We start from the raw sequence: 21115 nt of genomic DNA, 5'->3' as shown, positions 1-21115 counted from the left end.
ATTCCTAAAGTTGACTCAAGAAGAAATAGAAAGCCTGATTTACCTTGTAACTGTTAAAGGGGTATGATCATTTATTAACATGTCCCCCTCCAGAAAACAAAACCATCTGTAATCAGACTTAAAGATAAATTTCTTAACAAATCTTCAAGGAATGGATAATTTGTGCTTCATTCAAAGAACTTGAAAGGGATAAATGAAGAGAACGTATGCTGTTCATTTTGTTGACAGTAAATTAAGCATTGTAAAAGTAATGAAGTGATAAACCATCCTGTTGAATACAGAGTTGAAAATTCTAGCTCTGATATTTTTATCAGCAATGGGCTGGGAATGTAGCTGAATTGCTAGAGAGTTCTCTTAGTATGCATGAAATCCAGGTTCAGTCCTCAGCACAACATAAACTGGGATTGACAGTACGTGCCTCTTATCACAGCACTTCAGAAGTGAAAACAGAATCAGAAGTCTAAGACCATAGTGAGTTCAAAGCCAGCCTGGACTATACAAGACTGGTTTAAAAATATGCACACCAAACCAAAACAGATTGGGAAAAGATCTTTACCAATCCTACAACAGATAGAGGCCTTATATCCAAAATATACAAAGAACTCAAGAAGTTAGACCGCAGGGAGACAAATAACCCTATTAAAAAATGGGGTTCAGAGCTAAACAAAGAATTCACAGCTGAGGAATGCCGAATGGCTGAGAAACACCAAAGAAATGTTCAACATCTTTAGTCATAAGGGAAATGCAAATCAAAACAACCCTGAGATTTCACCTCACACCAGTGAGAATGGCTAAGATCAAAAACTCAGGTGACAGCAGATGCTGGCAAGGATGCAGAGAAAGAGGAACACTCCTCCATTGTTGGTGGGATTGCAGACTGGTACAACCATTCTGGAAATCAGTCTGGAGGTTCCTCAGAAAATTGGACATTGAACTGCCTGAGGATCCAGCTATACCTCTCTTGGGCATATACCCAAAAGATGCCCCAACATATAAAAAAGACACGTGCTCCACTATGTTCATCGCAGCCTTATTTATAATAGCCAGAAGCTGGAAAGAACCCAGATGCCCTTCAACAGAGGAATGGATACAGAAAATGTGGTACATCTACACAATGGAATATTACTCAGCTATCAAAAACAACGAGTTTATGAAATTCGTAGGCAAAGGGTTGGAACTGGAAAATATCATCCTGAGTGAGCTAACCCAATCACAGAAAAACACACATGGTATGCACTCATTGATAAGTGTCTATTAGCCCAAATGCTTGAATTACCCTAGATGCCTAGAACAAATGAAACTCAAGACAGATGATCAAAATGTGAATGCTTCACTCCTTCTTTAAAAGGGGAACAAGAATACCCTTGTCAGGGAATAGAGAGGCAAAGATTAAAACAGCCACAGAAGGAACACCCATTCAGAGCCTGCCCCACATACATATACAGCCATCCAATTAGACAAGATGGATGAAGCAAAGAAGTGCAGGCTGAGAGGAGCCGGATGTAGATCGCTCCTGAGAGACACAGCCAGAATACAGCAAATACAGAGGCGAATGCCAGCAGCAAACCACTGAACTGAGAATAGGACCCCCGTTGAAGGAATCAGAGAAAGAACTGGAAGAGCTTGAAGGGGCTCGAGACCCCATATGTACAACAGTGCCAAGCAACCAGAGCTTCCAGGGACTAAGCCACTACCTAAAGACTATACATGGACTGACCCTGGACTCTGACCTCATAGGTAGCAATGAATATCCTAGTAAGAGCACCAGTGGAAAGGGAAGCCCTGGGTCCTGCTAAGACTGAACCCCCAGTGAACTAGATTGTTGGGGGGAGGGCGGCAATGGGGGGAGGATGGGGAGGGGAACACCCATAGAGAAGGGGAGGGGGGGATTAGGGGGATGTTTGCCCGGAAACCGGGAAAGGGAATAAGACTCGAAATGTATATAAGAAATACTCAAGTTAAAAAAAAATGCACACCAAACACATTTTGAAAGTCATTTTTACATGGGATAATTTTAATGAAGCTTGTTATCTATATATCTTTAAAAGGGAGGAGGAGGGGGTTGGGGATTTAGCTCAGTGGTAGAGTGCTTACCTAGGAAGCGCAAGGCCCTGGGTTCGGTCCCCAGCTCCGGAAAAAAGAACCAAAAAAAAAAAAAAAAGGGAGGAGGAGAACGTTGTAGACTAGAGTTAAAATACCCACCTGGAAGTTTGCCCTTCATAACATGCCATGTGATGACCCCGAGCAAAGACAATGGGACTGTGACAGTGTTGGACTTGGCTGAAAAAACAGTTCTTTCCTGCTAGTGGTATAATATGGCTTGACCCTGATGCTCTTGTGCCTTTTTTCCTGGTATAGCAGGTGGATGGATAGTGGGATGGGAAGAGTGACTAAATGTGTCAAGGAAATAAAGGGATATGCTCAAAGATAACTAAAGAATTACCACATAGCTTTCTCAGCATTGCAGACAGCATTTTTACCGCATGTCATTGTAAGTAATAACATCATGACTAAAAGAATACAAGAATTAAAAAGAAGTTTTCAACTATCTTTGCTTTTAGTATACATTTACATACTTAGAAATTAATATCTATTCACACGCAAAAATGAAGGTATCTTTTGTTTTGTCTGCTTTTCATCACTCTGCTTTATATGTCTTGAAACCGGGGTGCCTTTGTCATAATGTAACTCCATACATCCATTGGGAATCTGTAGAGTATGTTTTTGTTAGAAGAAATAATAATTTTTCACATGGCTCTAGACAAGACTAGTATACAACTAAGACAGACTCACCAGTGACATCTTGATTTATGCACAAACGGTAATCTTTAAAAGCTAAGAAAGTTGTCTCTGTAAACCTACTTGAGTAAATAATAAAAGGAAATCAAAAACATAGAATTTGTTTTGTTTTGCTTCTTTGTTTTGAGATATGATCTCTCTATGTATCCCTGGCTGTCCTAACACCCAACTATGTACAGCAAACTAGCCTTGAACTCACCGAGACCTCCCTACCCCTGACTCCTAAGTGCTGGGATTAAGGCAAGTGCCACCACATCAGGCTTCAAAAGCATAAACTTCTTAAGAACAAAACTTCTGCGTTTAGAGGGATGAGTCTGTGATTAGGATACTGGTTTCTCTTGCAGAGGATCCAGGGTTCAGTTCCCAGCACCCACATAGTGGGTCACAAAAACCTGGACCTCTAATCACAGGTAATCTAATAATCTCTTCAGATTCCTACAAGCATCAAACATGAACATGGTTCATATACACATGCAGGCAAAACATTCAATAAATAAAAATAAATATTTTTAAATAAAAAAATTTATTTTTTTATTTTTTAAATATTTTTTAATTAATTAATTTATTTAGTTTACGTCTCAGTCACAGCTCTCCAATTACTCCTGATGCCCCCTTCACACAACTCTACCCTTCTCCTCTGAGAAGGGAGAGCCCCACCTCCCCCACCAGGTATCAACCCACCCGGTCACATCAAGTTACTTCAGGACTAGGCACATCTTCTCCCACCAAGGCCAGACATGATGACGCAGTTAAAGGAAAAAATTATTTTTAATCTGCAAAGACACAATGTTAATGAAAATCATGAAATAACAAAACAGATAGGTAAATGCACTATAATCATTGTTGGAAATGTATGATGACACAATACATACATTGAATGCAACTTAATATATAAATTCAGTACAATTACAATTCAATTTGGGTTGGCATTTTTTTTTTTGCTTCTTTTTTTCGGAGCTGGGGACCGAACCCAGGACCTTGCGCTTCCTAGGCAAGCGCTCTACCACTGAGCTAAATCCCCAGCCCCAGGGTTGGCATTTTTTTAATGAGGCTGTACACAATGACCCCAAAATCCATGCAAAAGAATAAAAAGACCAAAATTGTTCAAAGACAAAACTAAAAGGAACATGAAGAAATTGTACCACCTATATCAAATTTTATAATATTTGTATTATTGTTATAGTATAACAGTGATACTGTGGTACTAGCCCCCTGACAACACAAAAGGACACGGAACCCACAGAGACAGATTCTGTGTGACAGGGATGTAGGAGGGAGATGGGCCTTGAGTGAAATATGCAAGCTACGGCATTACCCCACTGGAGAAGGCAAGAAGACGGGTCTCCTCCATTCCCCACATGAACTCCACATATCTGTGAAACCTAGATTGGAGGAAGGTCCCTGGGAATTCAAAAACAAAAAGAAGGCAATTTAAAATCAATAATCACAAAACCATTACAGAACATATCACAGTGATTCATCAAAAAATTAAAAATTGAGTTACCATATGATCCAGGAGCCCTTTAGTGGTGTAGACCCAAAGAAACAAATTGGTGTATCCAAGAAATACTCGCCACCCCCATGTTTATAGAAGCACTAACTACAACAGGCAAGACTTGGAATCAACTCAAACATCTATCAGAGATAAATGGATATAGAAGATATCGCAGCCACCCACAAACACACTCAGAATCTTCCCACCCAAAATCTGCTTCTTTATAATAAAGAGAGCAATATAGAATGAGCTGATGATTATATCGTGATAACATAGCGTGGTAGGAGAGGCAAAGGTCTTATCCCTGGAAGTACATGCAGTCTCCCTGGAGAAGAGCAATCATCCCTAGAGCCAATTATCCAAAGAGATGGCTAACACCCGAAAGGCAGGCCTCAGGCAGGGAAGCGAATACAATTCTTTACGGAGCCTCATTTTATAGGCACTACTTTTCAATGGCTCAGGATGCTTGAGTAAGCTCTAAGGTGACTGATGATAAGCAAATGCCCACCCTTAGAGACTGACTAGGAGAGGGCTCAGACAAACACCATTCTGTGTGACAGAGATGTAGGAGGGAGATGAGCCTTGAGTGAAGTATGCAGGCTATAGCATTATGCACTGGAGAAGACAAGAAGACGGGTCTCCTCCATTCCACACATGAACTCCACATATCTGTGAAACCAAGATTGAAGAAAGTTCAACACTGAAAGATAACTAGTGCTGGCCAGTTGATCCTGCCAAATCAAATAGGTGAACTCTAGATTCAGAACCAAACCCTTTTTTAATGGAGATGGATAGAGGAAGACACCCGACATCTACCTCTGGCCTCCACACGAACATATGTATATACATACCTGTACACACATGCCTCCATACATAAGCACACACAAGTACATATAACACATACAAATTAAAAAACCTTGAAAAAAACTTAATCCAACAACCATGTTTAGAGGGGAGACTTTGGAAAATGATCAAGATTAAATAGAGTCATTAACTTGAGTAAGAGAGAGGAGTGAACATACAGGGGTGTGTGTGTGTGTGTGTGTGTGTGTGTGTGTGTGTGTGTGTGTGTGTGTGTGTGCATGTGTGCAAGTGCATGTAAGCTTTCCATCTCTTGATGTGTGCTGTCCTCATCCATCTTAACATTTTATTAGCCATGGGTCTATCACCAGATGTTGCCCTCAACCTTGGACTAGCATCATGAGCCTAAACCAGTCTCTTTTCGCTCTAAGTTACTCAGCCTCTGGTGTTGTGTTATTAGCAACAGAAAGAACATTGTAAAAACCCTTCAGTTCTTCAGTCAAGTAGCGGTGGAGTGCACTGAACTGTGGACCTCTGTGAGAACATGTCTCATTAATGTGCAAATCTCTGCTTGAGAATTAATAGAACCATATTCTGTTCTTTAACTCATACGGTACAACCAGGATCATAAATATTTACACATGGCATTACATATCTTCCTAGAATTCATACCCACAAATTCTCACCAACACTCTTTCCTCTGACAGAGACTTCCCTCCCATTACTAACTTTATAGGTTTGTTAGATTTTTTTTTTTTGGTGTGGCAAACCACCCCAAAAATGAATGATGTGAGATATTAATCATTTGTTACAATCCCCTGAACATAGCTGTTGGAAATTCTTTTGTGGGAACCCCCAGGTCTCACACATCTATGCCATATAGCCTTTAGATGGGATGGGAGCTTAGGTCTAAGATAGCCTCATCAGAATAGCTGACAGTTGGTGATCTGGTGACAGTTCAGCTATGCTAGGATATACCTAGCTCTGGTACAATGACATTTGTGGTTGGTCAGAGTCCTAAAAACTGCAGAAGAAGTCTAGAGAGATGGCTCAGCTATTACAATCACTTGATAGTCTTCAGGGAGCCAAAGTTTGGTTCCTAGCACCCTTGTCAGACAGCTCACAACTGTCTGTAACTCCAAATCCAGGGTATCTGATTTCCTCTGCTGAATTCTGCTGCTACCTGCACTTACACATACACACATACACACACACACACACACACAGAGAGAGAGAGAGAGAGAGAGAGAGAGAGAGAGAGAGAGAGAGAGAGGCTTATATACATAATGTTTTAAATATACATTTTTTATTAGGTCTCTGAGTCTCATCTGGTAAACACCACTGACCAAAGAAAAGTGCACAGCCAGCCAAGTACATGAATAGGGTGGTGCTCGTACCCAGGTATAAATATGGGGAAAAATCATTTCAGCCGTTATTTCAAGCAATTTTCTATGGCCGCCTTGAGTAGCCTTGATAGCCTTTATGACACAGGAATAATTTCCTAAAGGCACACTATGGCCACACACATCAGCACAGGCACAGAAGAGACGGTATAAAGTCTCACTGTTTCCTGAAAGAAAATGGAAAGACAGTGGATCTGAGAGAGAAGGGGGGTGGGGGTGGACCAGAAAGAGGGGAGGGAGGAGAGACTACAGTGGGGATTTATTATATGAGTGAAGAGTAAATAAATAAATAAATAAATAAATAAATAAATAAAATGAAAACACATACAGATTTGTACCGCAGTCATATGTGCACTCAAACATTAGCAGAAAACAACAGGAAAAGAATCACATGGAGAGATACATAGTATCAGTCATGTACACAGGCACCAAGTCCGTCTAGGAGGATTTGCTGTGCACACCATTTCATTGTAGCTCTCCAGAGTTCCTTGATAAAATGCACAGTAGCATATTTTAGAGTAGGAATCCACTGCTCCCAGCCATCCTTTGGTACAAAGGGTTAAGTGATTAGAGATGACCCAGGCTGCCAGCTGCAGGCTGGTCTCTGTGGTCTGATTTCTCAAGATGATACAGCTCACTTCCCAGCAGTGATTGCAAGATTTAAATCTAAGTCAGGAGAGAGAAAAATGCAATCCTTAGTTCGGTGTTAGTTAGAGCACAGCTAGAGACAGCATAAGCAATGAAGAAAAGAGCCCATAGAATTGTTTAAGCATTTGACTAGATGGGAAACATGGAGAAAGCATGTCTAGGCAGTTTCAGATAACGGCCCTTCACGGGTCTCCTGGCAAGTTCCTCAGGAATCTAAAATGGATGTAAATTCTTTAAAAAGATGAGCTTTTTAAAAATGAAGCTCTCTTTACTTTCTACAGAGGCTCTCACATCGCTATGCATGTATTATCCACAATTTATAATTAATAACTATTTATATTCATAAATGTTTTAAGTAACAATATTATTGAAAAACAAGGGCTAAAAATAAGCTATGTGTTTCCTTTTTTCCTGAGTTCCTGATGGCTTTAGAAAAAGAAGAAGACAATAACTTTTTTCTGCTCCTACAGGGGCAAAATTTATATAGCTGAACAGACAACTGACTTTCAAATAGGGGCTATTCTTCTAAGATTACCCTATCTTCCTGTAAAGTCTCAGCCCAGACAGGTCTGCAGGACTCTATCTAGCACCATTGACTAAGCCACTGTCAGAGTTGATGCCTTTCCTTGTTTTAATACCTAATGCTTCCTTGATTCTATGCATGGATACGACCCACCTGTTCTGCGCCTGAGTTCATTAGCTGCTGATTCGCAAGTATTCTTGGTAATACAGCGGGAAATTATGAAAGCTCAAAGCAGGTGAGACATGACTATTTTGGTTTCCATAACTTGGCCGTGACTGGCAAGGACTTGAAGTACACAGCACACTACCAACAGTTGTTGTAAGAGCCTTGGAAAACCAGGCTCGGGACCGCAAACTCCTGTATATGAAGGTGCGTCCAAAATCCAGGTGCTTTGGGGGGTGGAGACAGGGGATCCCTTAGACCAACCAAATCAAGCGAGAGAGACACTGCCTCAATATATAAGGAAAGAAGAAAAGGCAGCTGGAGAAGATATCCACATCAACCTCTGTTTTCTGAACATTTGTGCACATAGCTGACTATGCAAATGGGAACACATGCAAGAACATGAATATGCACATACACACACATGCACACATGCATGCACACATGCATACACATGGGCACGCACACGTGCAAGTAAGCATGCACAGGGAACCCAATGCATGAAATAACAGAAGTGAGAGTCAACTTCCATCTTCCTTAGACATTTAATTTGGCACCAGGGGATCTTGATTCTAAAAGTAGTTTCCTGAGGAGGGTCCTCATCTGCCCATTCCAGTGCTAGACTCTGAGGCCATGACTACTCTTTGCTTCTCAGCTGGAGAAAGCAACTCCATTGGAAGACAGTGAAGTGTTTAAGAATGCAGCAACTTTCCAAATTAAACTTTGTCCTGGTTTAAACGTCTAAGTCCCTCAGGATAGCCAGGTCTAAGTTCTGCTTTATTTATGACTGATTTTTACAGTGACAGGCACTGGAGCTGCAAATCTCATGACTGATACGTCCCAGCACTGCCAGCTTCCTCTTCAACGGGGACAAATGCCCATGGTGTGACTTCATAGCATTCACACATTCAGATAGTTGTATTCAATATTTTATTATTCTTATTTTTCCCTTTGAAGAAAAGTATTCAATGTCAGGGATTTCCTGACTCCATAGGTTCAAGGTGTCACCTCTCCTTCTCTTGGCTGAGGATGACAGGGAAGTTGTCAGGGAGCTGCCCAGAGAGTTCGGAGAGTCCATTGCCATCACTCTACTACCCTTACAGGGTTGTTGCTCCCAATGGGCACATGCCTATCCTTAGTACATCATAGCATTGCCTCATTGTCCTCACGTCTCCTTTAGTTTACTCTGCCTCCCCTTCCCCAGGGCAAATCCCTGAGGGAAGAGGTCAGGTCTTGAGTTGTCTTCCAAGTCTTTATAGGGGAAAGCAAATGACTTTGTCTGAGGTATAAATGTAGATACTTGTATCACCTACTGGTACTCTCTACATCAGCTTGTAAGGTGGTCAGGATTAGAGGGGAAGAACACTAGGAAACAGACAAGAAAACATGCAAGTAGCCACAGGCAGGCTGAACTGATAAGGGCTTAGGAAGGGTAGGATTCCCACTCCGACCACTAATGCCTAAAGAAGCACTAATAGCAATAGTGGTGTTGATTGACTGCGTGGCTGGCTCCCATGCTCGGGTAGTAGACCAAGCATTCAGCAGGAGTGATCTTATTTAACCCAGACAATAAAGTCACAATTAGGCTGTGTTCATACAAGCTCCATGGGTATGGACTCTGAAGCTCGAGGCAGATAAGAAACTGCCTGTTGGCATGTATCACGCAGGTGAAAGACTCAGACTCAAGTCCAGGTCAACTATCCTATAGACTTTCTCCTCACTGCCTATAAAATTGTAGGCCCAATGTGTGGGGGAAACACACGTTTACATACAATCACACTGCATAACTCAAGTCATTTTGGACCATAAGAAGACATCAAGTAAGAACAAAGAAAGAAAGAGAGAGAGAGAGAGAGAGAGAAAGAAGGAAAGAAAGAGAGAGAGAGAGATTCTTAACAAATATATCCACATTCTTCAGCCTCAAGTCAAATGAATGAGAGTGTCCTCTGGAGGGAGGTGTAGGTGCCAGACCCCTGAAGGGACTGATATTATGGAACACAGGCTGACAGAAGAAAGCAAAAAGAAGTGGAGGCTCCCAGGGAAGAAAAAAAAATATCATGAAGGTAGCCCCCAGCATTGTACCTTCTGTCTTCACAAACGCCCTCTGCCACTCACTACTACTCGGCCACTCATGTGCTTCATGACTCTACTACTCGCAATCAGGAAGCTCAGTCTGCTCCCAGCCCTTACCATCCCACACAGCCTCTCACCGACATTAGATCGTGCCTTGTCTTTGCTCCAACACATTCAGGGATTTCCATCGCCTTCTGATTAAAGTCTAAAATCCTCAGCTCAATTCAAGGACTCTCACACTCAGCCACCACCAGACAACCAGATCTGTCCTCAGATACTGGCTCAGACACCCCAGGCTTGTGATGAACTCCCAAAATATGACTCACCACATCCCAAATGAGCTTGGTCCTCCTGCTTCCCCTGTCTCACTCTTCCCGTCTGCCGGGAACACAAGTCTCTTCTTAGGTTGCCAACAGCATTTGCTGAACACTTTTTAGGTATCAGGCACAATCCTGGCTTGTAAGATCAGCCTTCTCCTTCAACACTTGGTCCAAATGCCACCTTCTGCAGGAGACGAGAGTCGGTCTCTGAGGGGAAGCAATTCGTCTGAGAGCAAAGTGTATTCAGGGTTTTGTATTAGGACTTGGACTAAAGGCTTACACCCACCTCCCCTGGCACTCTCTACTCCTTTGTGCAGACACTTATGGTCATGGTGAGGTCCAATCCAGGCAGCTCCACTGTTTTCCTCTCTCACTTCCCATAGGCACATAAGTTAGGACAATGTGTGCCACCTCCCCAGTCATCAAAATACCAAAGAATGAATTCTCTAAAGCATCTCATTGTTACAAAGACATAATAAAAATTGCCCAGTCTCTTGGATAATTTTGATTTATCTAACATTTTATTGCTGCATACCTATGCAATTAAATAAGGTATGTAAATCCATAACACTTTGGGTTGTCAGAGAAGAGGTATAGAAACCATGATCTTGGGTTGGGGATTTAGCTCAGTGGTAGAGCGCTTGCCTAGCAAGAGCAAGGCTCTAGCAAGGCCCTGGGTTCGGTCCCCAGCTCCGAAAAAAAAAAGGAAAAAAAAAAAGAAACCATGATCTTTATTAAAAAATGTTGTAAATATACTGTTTATTACTTCATGTACTCAGATTCTAACCTGCACTATTAAAAAAATTAAAGCAGATGGCTTCATGAGCAAAGGCATTCAACACCAAGCCTGATAACCTAAATTCAATCTCTATGACCCATGCAATAGAAAGAGAGGACATCAAGGTGTCCTCTGAGTTCCACAGATTCACAGCAGTAAATGCATACATATACACCCATATTAAATAAATAAATAAATGTAAAAATTAAAAGATTCAAAATTAAAATAGTCTCAGAGTCAAGCCCTGATCTCTCGGTGAGCTATTTAAAAACCCTGTGCTAAATGCCTCTTGAATGGAGTCTGCACGGCTGACTGCAGATTTAATGGACACCTTTTTTCCTCCATGTATTTCTATTCTGGTCTGAAAAACAGGACTTACTTGGATTATAGAGTTCACACTAAAGTAAACAATTCATAAGCAAAGGACAGGTAATATCAAATAAGTATATGAGAGCTGAGAAGCCAAATTAAGAGACAGACCCAACAAACTGGAAATCATTAGGAAAAGGGCATTAGCTTCATCTTACCTTCTCAATAAGGCATAATTTTCAAGTCTCAGAAAAGCTCTGTCAAACCACCTTTAGGCAGCAAGTCTAGAGGGTTTTGGGAGTGGAAGAGACCTAACAGGCATGCAATGTGCAAATCCTTTAGGCCCTCTGTTTCACTCATTTACTCAATGCAGCAATGGATTGTTTTTGATGTGCCAATCACCTCCCCTTACTAATAGCAATTATAGTGGGGAACAAGTGGGACGTGGTCTTTACGACCAAATGTCATTTGGCATGTGCCATGTAGTAGGGTAACTTTTTCATTGAGCCTTGTATGTGCAAGTTGGTAGTCTGCTGAGTTGACTGTCTAGGCACAGGATGGGGTGGGGGTTACAGAGGCAGAGAGATGGTAGGAACAATCCTTCCTGAAAACAAACACCAGTTTTCATATCAGATAGGAAGAGGAGTGCGTGACAGACAGAGGGAGGAGGGAAAGGCCACGTAGAGTTCAGCCTCAGAAGCAGCCCTGCCTCCACACCCTCGGGCTCAGTCTTGGCACCGTCGCCACCAACAGCAGAGCCAAAAGTGGGGGGAAAAAACAATGAAATGAGCCTGCCATCAATGAGGAAGCATCACGCAATGCCAGCTTTTGATTTGGAAAGTGTTCATGAGGCTTTCTTGGCTGGGATATTTAAGACAAAAATAGAAATATTCTCATCAATGATTTATAAGATTTCTTTAGAGAGATGGGGCAGAACCCAGTATAACAAAGAGCAAAACAGCACACCCCTGCTTATCACTGTGCTGGAGAGCATGGGTCAGGGGAGACAGAGTCATGTGAGGATGCTCTTTGTTCCTAGCCTAGAAATTAGAGTTGGGATAAGCTACCAATTTAGCCAGTCTGAACTTTTAAAAACCTGGTCCATTTTTGGACTCTTCCGGCTGTAATTTTCTTCTTCCCAGGGGTCAAAACCTCCAGACAAGTCATCAGAAAGCTATACATGTATTTCAGAGATTAATGGTAGTAATAAGATAGGAGTATCATCCATCCCAAACAGAGACCACCATCCTCTTCTACACTCAGCCTTTGTAGGAGGTGGATGAGAACCGAGGAAAGCAATCAGACCAGGTTTAGAAAACAGAGTGGATGATTGCCTCCCCAAAGTAGGGTGAGGTCATTTCACAGTTTCGCGACAGGCTTATTATAAACCCACTCTTGGATTTGGTTTGCTTTCAATTATGCATGAATTGCCTCTATCTCCTGGACTCCATGGGAAGCATATGGGATGGGAGTGGAAAATGCACCTCAGCCCCCGTCCCTGCTAGCTAGCTCCATGCTTACTCCATTCTGCATGCAGCTCCGCTGCCAACCTTCTTAAACCCAAGCCATCAATTGGGTCATTACCATATTGGGGACAGCCTTCAACACTCCAATACTATGTTACATAATCAAGATCCCACTGGCACTGACGTCCAGGCATTCTTCAGTCACTTAATTAGTCAGTGAGCATTGCCTGAGCACACCAGTGTCGGGCACTAGGTGTTCAGACTTGAGCAAGAAATGAATCAGAAACTTACCCTTCAAGGAGCTTGGGGTCTACTGGGGTAGAGAAAGGAATTAGCAGCAAGCAATTAGCAAGTACAATTATGTAAATGGGTGGTAAGGGCAGATTTCCTCAGGGCACACAAAGGCTACACATCTCTTGCCTATGAGGTCAGACAAGAGACACCTCCCTACAGGCTTGATGTCAGCAGCGGTGACCACTGAATGCCAGTTAACTAGCAAAGAAGTAGGAGTGCGTTCCTGGAAGATATGTAGGGTATTTATAAGCCAATAAGAGCAGAGAGAATGAGCATATAACACATAAAGCACATGCTTTATCCAGAACAAAAAGAAGAAAATGGGAGATAAAGAAGGGTCCAAAAATGAAGGCAAATGGGACCCATCTGGTCAAAAGAAATACAAGTGGGTGAAAGTGAGCTCTGCCTTGGAGACAACAAGGAGCCTCTGAAAGCTGTTGAAGATAGAACTGGAAGGCCAGACTGTTTTAGAAATTCCATTCTGTGCCCAGAATCAAGTGTATGTGGGTCAGATACAGAAGGAACAAGAGTAAAGAGACCATTCAGCAGACTGGCAAGCCAGTGGAGCAGAATGAGTTAGTGGGAGAAAGATAAAGTTGGGATGGAGTTCGCAGGTCTCAGTGATATTGGCCTCTAAAATAAGAAAAAAGATGTGGCCAGGAAAGTCCTTGTTCTGGCTTAGATGATCAGACCACTCCTCAAAACAAGCAGTTTGGTTATTGGGGAGATGACTCAGTGGATAAAGTACTTGCCATGCAAATGTGAGGAGCTGAGTTCTGATGCCCAGAAACTACACAAATGCCTTGTGGATGTGGCAGCCACCTATAATCCCAGCACTCAGGAGGCACAGACTCTGGCTATCAGAAATTGCTGAGTTCCAAATTCATCAAGAGGCCCTGCCACTTTAGACTTCCACACATACACATATATGTATACAAATACACTCACACATACATTCATGTATGTCATACATATATGAACATTCATACATATGTGCATCTCTCTCTCACTCACACACACACACATACACGGGGGGGAGGAAAGGAAGGAGAGGGAGAAAGAGAGGGAGAGAGAGAAGGAGAGAGAGAGAGAGAGAGAGAGAGAGAGAGAGATGATGATGATGATGATGATGATGATGATGATGAATAGTGGAAGAAAGGCTTTCTTTCATGGTATGAACCTGAGTTTCTTATCATGGAGAATTCTAGAACTTGTGAGAAAGAAGAGAGTAGACATGCTGATTCAAACTATCAAAGTATAGAGGATTAATCCCTGTATTAGCAGGTGAAGCCTGAAAAGAAGAAAAGCTCAAGGACAGAACCAGGGTGGCCCCAATATTTAAGAACTGTGGGAAGAAAGGGTTTTCCAACGAAGACACTGTGGGAAGTGGCAGATGGACAAAGTGAACCATTTTCTTGGAAGAGGAGACTCCTTCAAAGAGGCAGTGGCTGACAATATTCAGAGGAGGACTAGAGATGGCTACTAGAACTACAAGAAGAAGCCACTGGTGAGTTTAATGTCTTTGATGACATGGACAAAGTGTGAGGGAAACAGCTCTAATAGTATTACAAACCAAAGGGACCAAAATACAGAGAGCAAGGAAAGACAGCAGCTGCCTCTTTCCAACCCTATGGCAAAGCAAAGGCGTGAGACAAGGAATTGTTGCTAGGGACAGAAATTCAGATTTCCTGAAGCAGGTGGCTGCCATATGAAGGGATGAGATCCCTTCTGCCAAAGGTAACTACACATACTGGAGAACCTTCTGGAATGTGGACAGCAGACTTCTCCAGTGAGTGCGGGAGTAAAGAAGAGAATGCTGAGGTCATTCCAAACTCTGTACCTCCATGGAAAAATGACATCAGTCAGTTACTTCTACTCTGTCATCTAGAATTGAGTGCCAAGCTCCAGCATCAGCGGAGAAGAATTAGAGAGAGGGTTTTGTTGTGCCTTTGAGATGCAAGACAAATAGCACGTATTCCTTCCCTAAAAAGGTATTTGAAGCAGAGTCTAAATGCTAGAGTTGGAGGAAGGAATGCTGAAAGGAAGAATGCCACTGGGCCACCTCCTTCTTCCCACTTGAGTTGGCCAAGCCAACTCATGGAAGGAAGGACCCAGGGAAAAAAGAAGCAGGCTGAAACGGGTTTTGTAACAATGGAGCCAGGCCTCTCTCTTCTTCCTCCATGCTCCATCCAGAGAACAAAGCATTGCTTTCTTGGACTCCAGATTTACAGGAAAGACTGGTACTTGCTGAGCCTGCCCCCCACCTCCATGGCCCTGTGCAACTTCTAACAGTCTTCCTGAAAGCAGCATCCTCACCGGTTGTCAGGATCTTCTCTGGCTGAGGATACAGAGAAGGACAGAGAGGAAAAGAAACAGACAGACTGGTAAGCAAAAGAGTATACTAGAGGAGGAGGAGGATTGAAGATTCATTGATTGATTGATTGATTGATTGATTGATTGATTGATTGATCGATACATCTGACCCTGAGCAAATCACTTCCTCTCCAGCTGCTAATTGAGAATAAAATGAGAAAAGAAGATTAGAAAATGCCTAGGGTACCTTTCAGCTTGGAAATCCTGATTCTCAAATGGTATTTCTGTATCTATAGAGCACCCCCAGAGGCTTTAAAGTATTAGCAAACACAAAGAAAATACAATATGTAGAAGATGTATGTAGACACATACACACCTGCATCCCTGCTGATCACGGACAAGCAACCTGCAAACACAGAGGAGGTAAGTGAAGCTGTGCAGCACACATCTCTTAAGTGTCATAGCATACACACATATTGACTGTCAGCCACACCCATACTCAGTCCCCTCTTGGGGTACTTGGGGATGATCTTTGCAAGTAGCCTAAACACTTAACAAATAAAGGGCTTTAACGTGTCAAGCTCTCGTCCTTAAGGATGATCAAGATGATCAAGATTTGCTGTATTACCTCCTTGAAAAGTATTTCATTTATATTTTTAAGCAGATTGACAATTCTGATCTACCACAGGGCTCTCCAGGGCATTAGTTTTCAAGTCTCCATGTTCCATGTTCCCATATAGAGCTATGGGACACAGCACTATAGGACCATTCTCTAATGTCCTCTACATTGGGGAAAGACATTCAGAAGCTGTCCTGATCTAAATAAAAGGAAGGGAAGGTCAGGTAAGGAGCTACACACCAGGCAGCTTCATCCTTCTATTTCAGAAGGAACCATGAAGAGCTATGCATAGGCAGTATGGGAGAAGAAGGTGGTTGATTTCAAAGGAAACGCAAAACTTCAGAGTGAGCTCTCCCTCCTGTGGGGGTGGCTGTGAGCAGCCTTAGTTTCATCAAGGTACCGAAGAGCAGTGAGCTTAGGCAGAAAGCTAGACATAAGCATCCCCTAGCATCTCCCATCCATCCTCTCTGCCTAGGTGGGGGAGAATTTTAGAGACTCTCTGGTTGCCTTTTTTGAGTAGGGAAGACAGAGTCTGCTCCAGAACATTTAGAAGAAAGGGAGAGGGCCTCTCTACAGAGATTGAAGGTAGATGTCATAGCTACTTAGACCCAGAGGTCACCTGTGAACATGGTGGCTACCTGGTACCTAGGGACTATAGGCTAGAATGGAGATCATGGAGAAAGTAGTTGACACCTCTTGTAGAGCCCATCAAGACTGCAGGATAGCCCAACAAGACTGCAGGATAGCCCATGATCCCTACCCACATGTGCAAAAGAAGCTTCCTGTACCACAGAGGCCAGCTAGGCTGGGGGCATGGAACCTCTTTAGGTAGAGTTTGCTCACACCAAATTGGATGACACCAGAGGAGGTTGAGTGTGAGATACTTTTCCACATGCTATGGCAAAGTACCTGGCAAGAAGCAACTTAAGGGAAGGAGGGGGTGTTGTTTAAATTTTATTTTATGTGTGTGCATGCCTTTGGTATTTCCTCTATAGGCAGGAAGACAAGATGGAAGTCTTGGAGACACACACACACACACACACACACACACACACACGTGCATGTTATGACTGCAGCATCAGGAGCATAGGGCTGCTTACTCTAGTCTGGACAGAACAGGAAGCAGTCTGGATTGAAAGCAGATGGCCCTCCCCACCAACTCACAACTCACTTCCTCCAGCTAGGCCCACCTCCCAAAGGTTCCACAATCTCTCAGAACAGTGCCACCAGCTGGAGATCAGGTATTCAAACATGTAAGCCTTCATGAGCATACAAGCATTTTATACTCAAACCTTAGCAGTTGCCTTAAAGCAGCAAGTGAGGGGGGGGGTCCACCCGGGTATAGGTGGGAGGGAGAGAAGAATAAAGCTGAAGGGAATGAAGATCAGTGTGTGACTACCATTCTCTCAGGCATTTATTCTGGTAGCTGTCCCTATTAGGGAATCCTTTCCCAGGCCCTTCCTGAAGAGCCTTGATCCAGTTCTAAAGGGCAAGAGCCAACCAGCAGGCAGTTTATATATTGCAAAAAGGGGGAGTTGGGGGCAAAAGGGTGGGCACTGTCTCTGTGACCCTGAGATAACAAGTCCTCTACCTGCCTCGTGCTACTCTAGTGACACAGAAGACAGAAGGTCCCGACAACCCCTTAGCAGCTTGCCTTCATATCGGCCTTGAACTTAACCAGTAAAGTATTGTGGACCAGAGAAGGCCTCCGGCTGCCCCCGAACTACTTTCCAGTAAAGCTGCTTGTTTAGAAGCCTTTGTAAAGCAAAGAATTGAAGAGGGCTGTGGCTGGTGGTAAGCTCTCTGAGCCAGAAGAGAGAGTTCTCAGGGCGTTGCTGGGGGGACTGGCCTGAACATGAGGTAGACTCACCAAAAATGTCCCGGAGTCTCTACTTCACAGGGATTGCCAGTGAAACTGGAGCCTGGAAGGAATACTTTCCACTCACAGTGCTTTTCAGAGTCTCACTCTGCTGCCAGCCCCTGGCTTTCCCTGACCTGGCAGACAGGAGACTCTACCTATCACAATCCTATGGTCTCCACTTCTTACAAACACCATCACCCCTGTGTTCTGGACTGTGTACGTGTACACACACCACCACCACAACCACCACACCACACCACAGTCAACATTCCCACCAGGGAGCCTCAGAATCCACTTTTTTCCCCTCTGGATAATTAGTTATTAGATATGGGGTGGTGTAAAAACAGGTGCCCTCAGATTCTGCAATCCCCCAATCGTGGTGCAAGGCCCATATGTTTTTCTACATCCTAGAAATCTTTTATCCTCCCCATCATCACATAGGCGTGGTCCACTGGCTGACCACACAGATGACTGAGCTTCCTGTCAGAGGCAGTCAATGTTTGGCTCCAGGGATGCTCATGCAAATACAAGCAGGCAAAGTTAAGAAGGAGGAGTCCTAAGCAGTGATAGTGATGTCTCTGCATGCAGAGATGCTTCAGGAGTCAAACGGCAGGACGGCTCTCACTGCGGTGGTGGAGGCAGATTTCCTGGGGTTGGAGGGAGGCTGGAGCAAAACCACTGAAGTGGAGAACTTGTTACTGTGAGAGAAGGTTATCCAGCAGAAGTTAAAGTAAGTGTGTTTTGAATATGGTCTGCCACTTCTTGTTTCTGTAGCCTTTAAAAAATAACAAGCCTTCGTACTCTGCAACACTCCTGTGTGTAAACTGCCACTGCCTTCATTGGGAGGATATACGGAAGAAGAAGAAAAGACTGGTATACGTTGGGCAAACAAAAGTAATATGGCTAAAAGAATGGCATTGAGTATGAAGGAGCTGGAACTGGAAGAGAAAGGCTGTGAATAGCCTAAAAGCACGGGGTTCCCGGCTAGATAAGACTGTGACGGGAGGTAGTCTCCTCAGTGGCCCTGTCTCTGTGGTGCGCTGCCAAGCAGGCTGTCAGGTTGGCCCTGTCAGGGACTTTCTTCCCATTGGCTTTGACTCTGACAGGAAAATCAGCAGGCCAGCGGTACAAGCCAGGCAGTGCAACAGACAAGGCCCTGGGGACAGTTTAAGTGGACAATAATTGCAGGTTATTATATACCGTGCTGCGGCCAAAAGCCAGGCGGCTGTTAAGTGTGATTGGAAGAACTAATGGGGAGGAAGAGGAAGAATGTACCAGCTGGTTTGGTCTCTGTGTTCTTGGGGCTGCTCTGGGGTCAGGAGCAGGACAGAGCAAGGGACATGTGGGTGACAGGGGACAGGTTGGTGACTGAGGAACCAGATTCTCCTATTCCTTCTTTATCCCCCAAGCCATAGCAGATCAAGGATGAGGGACATAAAACAAGTCACTGAGGTCTAAAGAGGGAGCAGTGACCTAGGAGCCCACAGTGAGTTCCGTCAGGACCCAGGCCTTCCCTTTGTTGTTTGCTGTGAGACAAAGACATTGCAGAGAGGGTATGGCCTGAATGGGTGCGTGTGAAACAGGGCAGGGACTCTCTGAGAATTGGGAGCAGGCATATAGTTTCAAGAGGTAAGAACCCAGCACCCCGGCCAGGTCAACCCAGCTAATGGGGGACAGGAATTATAACAGATTATCTTTCAGAGCCTTATCTTTCCCTTAGATCCCACTCTAGAATGGAAGAATTGTATGCCCATTTAGAGATCAGTGGTCATGCACTTGTCACAGAAGCAAAAGCAACGTCCTCATTCGTTCATGACAGTCAGTGTTTCTCTACTGCACCTCATTGCTGTTCCAGGAGCCCACGGGCCCTACCCTAGACCTGCTATTGGGAGAAGCAAGCTTCACTCTGCTCTTCACCACAGACTGGGGGAATTCAGGGATTGAACCCCCCAATACCTGGGACTTCCTTAGTCCCTGTAGGAAAGATGCCACAGGACCAAGTAAGCCCCTTGGAGGATGTGCGGATGACCCTTCTCTCAGGTCTTAGAAGCACAAAGACTAGGTGTCTCTTCATGGATATTCCCAGACAAAAATCATGCCTTTTGTTAATTCACAGCAGCAGTACTGATAAAAGCCAATAAGGAAATCTAATCTGGTCAGTGGGGACCAGACCCACTTCCTCCAAAGACAGACTTTCAGGAGCACCTTATAAAAGATTCAGAGTCACCATCCAGGATGGACTCACTCTAGCCAGGTCTTCGCAGTTACAATTTGGACTCAATCTGGATCAGTATTCCTGATTTGGGACACAGGAGAGCAGCCACCTGGCTCAGGAGGGATCAATTACACTGTGACACAATGAGAAGGCACAGCGCCAGCAAGTGAATCATACAGCTTGCCCACCCTCCAGAGTGAGGAAGGGAAGTTGGTCTTGGGCAAAACTCTCCCTAGACCGAGGATGCAGGTGTCAGGTAGGGGACCTCTAAACACTAGGGTTCTGATTGTATACACTGGGGTAATCCCTTCTCTGGTCTGAATATAGGTGTGAATCTCTAAGCTATGGTGGTACAAACCTCAAGGATGAGAACTTGCCCTGGTCCCCTTCTTTGCATCTCCCTCCCATGCCTTACTAGAGTCTCTTTCCACTAGCTCCAAGGTGGAAGCAGGAACACTGGGTTCCCAGTTGTTATCGTCTGCCCAATAGCACTGAGAAGGCTGCTCCAAAGAGGCCTGCACTATCTTTTCTTACAAAATCTCCATGTGCCTTTGCACAGGTGCTCAGTGGGTGCTCTGCACCAGCTCATGTCTAGAATAGACACTCGATTTGGCTGTAAGCATAGATAACATGTGTTATGAACCTGCTATGTGACAGGCACTGAATATTGTTCCTCTAATGCTTCCACAAAGGAAGCAACCCTATAGTATTTATGAGGAAACTGAGGCTCTGAGAACATCATTTACAGAGCTATCTGAACCCCCACCTTCTTTTTCCTCTCTCTCTCTCTCTCTCTCTCTCTCTCTCTCTCTCTCTCTCTCTCTCTCTCTCTCCCTCCCTCTCTCCCTCCCTCCCTCCCTCCCTCCCTCCTTCCTCTCTCTCTCTCTTTCTGGGCAGGTATGGGAAGCACAAGTCATAGATGTCTTCCTCAGTAATAGTATTTCATGTGTGTGTGTGTGTGTGTGTGTGTGTGTGTGTGTGTGTGTGTGTGTTCATGCATTGGTGTCTCCCTAAACCAAAAGAGGGCACTGAATCC

The 21115-nt window shown here is 43.9% G+C and overlaps 1 long non-coding RNA gene across 2 annotated transcripts; it reads right to left on the bottom strand.

Annotated features, from left to right (window-relative positions):
• Positions 1 to 3303: 3303 nt before the first annotated feature.
• Positions 3304 to 20850, bottom strand: LOC120098197 (uncharacterized). 2 transcript variants are annotated; one of them, XR_005496279.2, is made up of 3 exons: positions 10231 to 20850; positions 4115 to 4200; positions 3304 to 3572 (listed from the first exon to the last, which is right to left on the bottom strand). It is a non-coding gene; the product is annotated as an uncharacterized LOC120098197 (long non-coding RNA). The 2 variants fall into 2 exon arrangements; XR_010059654.1 differs by having other exon boundaries at positions 3304 to 4200.
• Between the last annotated feature and the right edge of the window lie 265 nt (positions 20851 to 21115).

Source organism: Rattus norvegicus, chromosome 18 (genome assembly GCF_036323735.1).
Source record: "Rattus norvegicus strain BN/NHsdMcwi chromosome 18, GRCr8, whole genome shotgun sequence".
NCBI lineage: Eukaryota > Metazoa > Chordata > Mammalia > Rodentia > Muridae > Rattus > Rattus norvegicus.
Note: the sequence above shows the minus strand (reverse complement) of the source record. Positions and strands in the feature narration are given on the sequence as shown.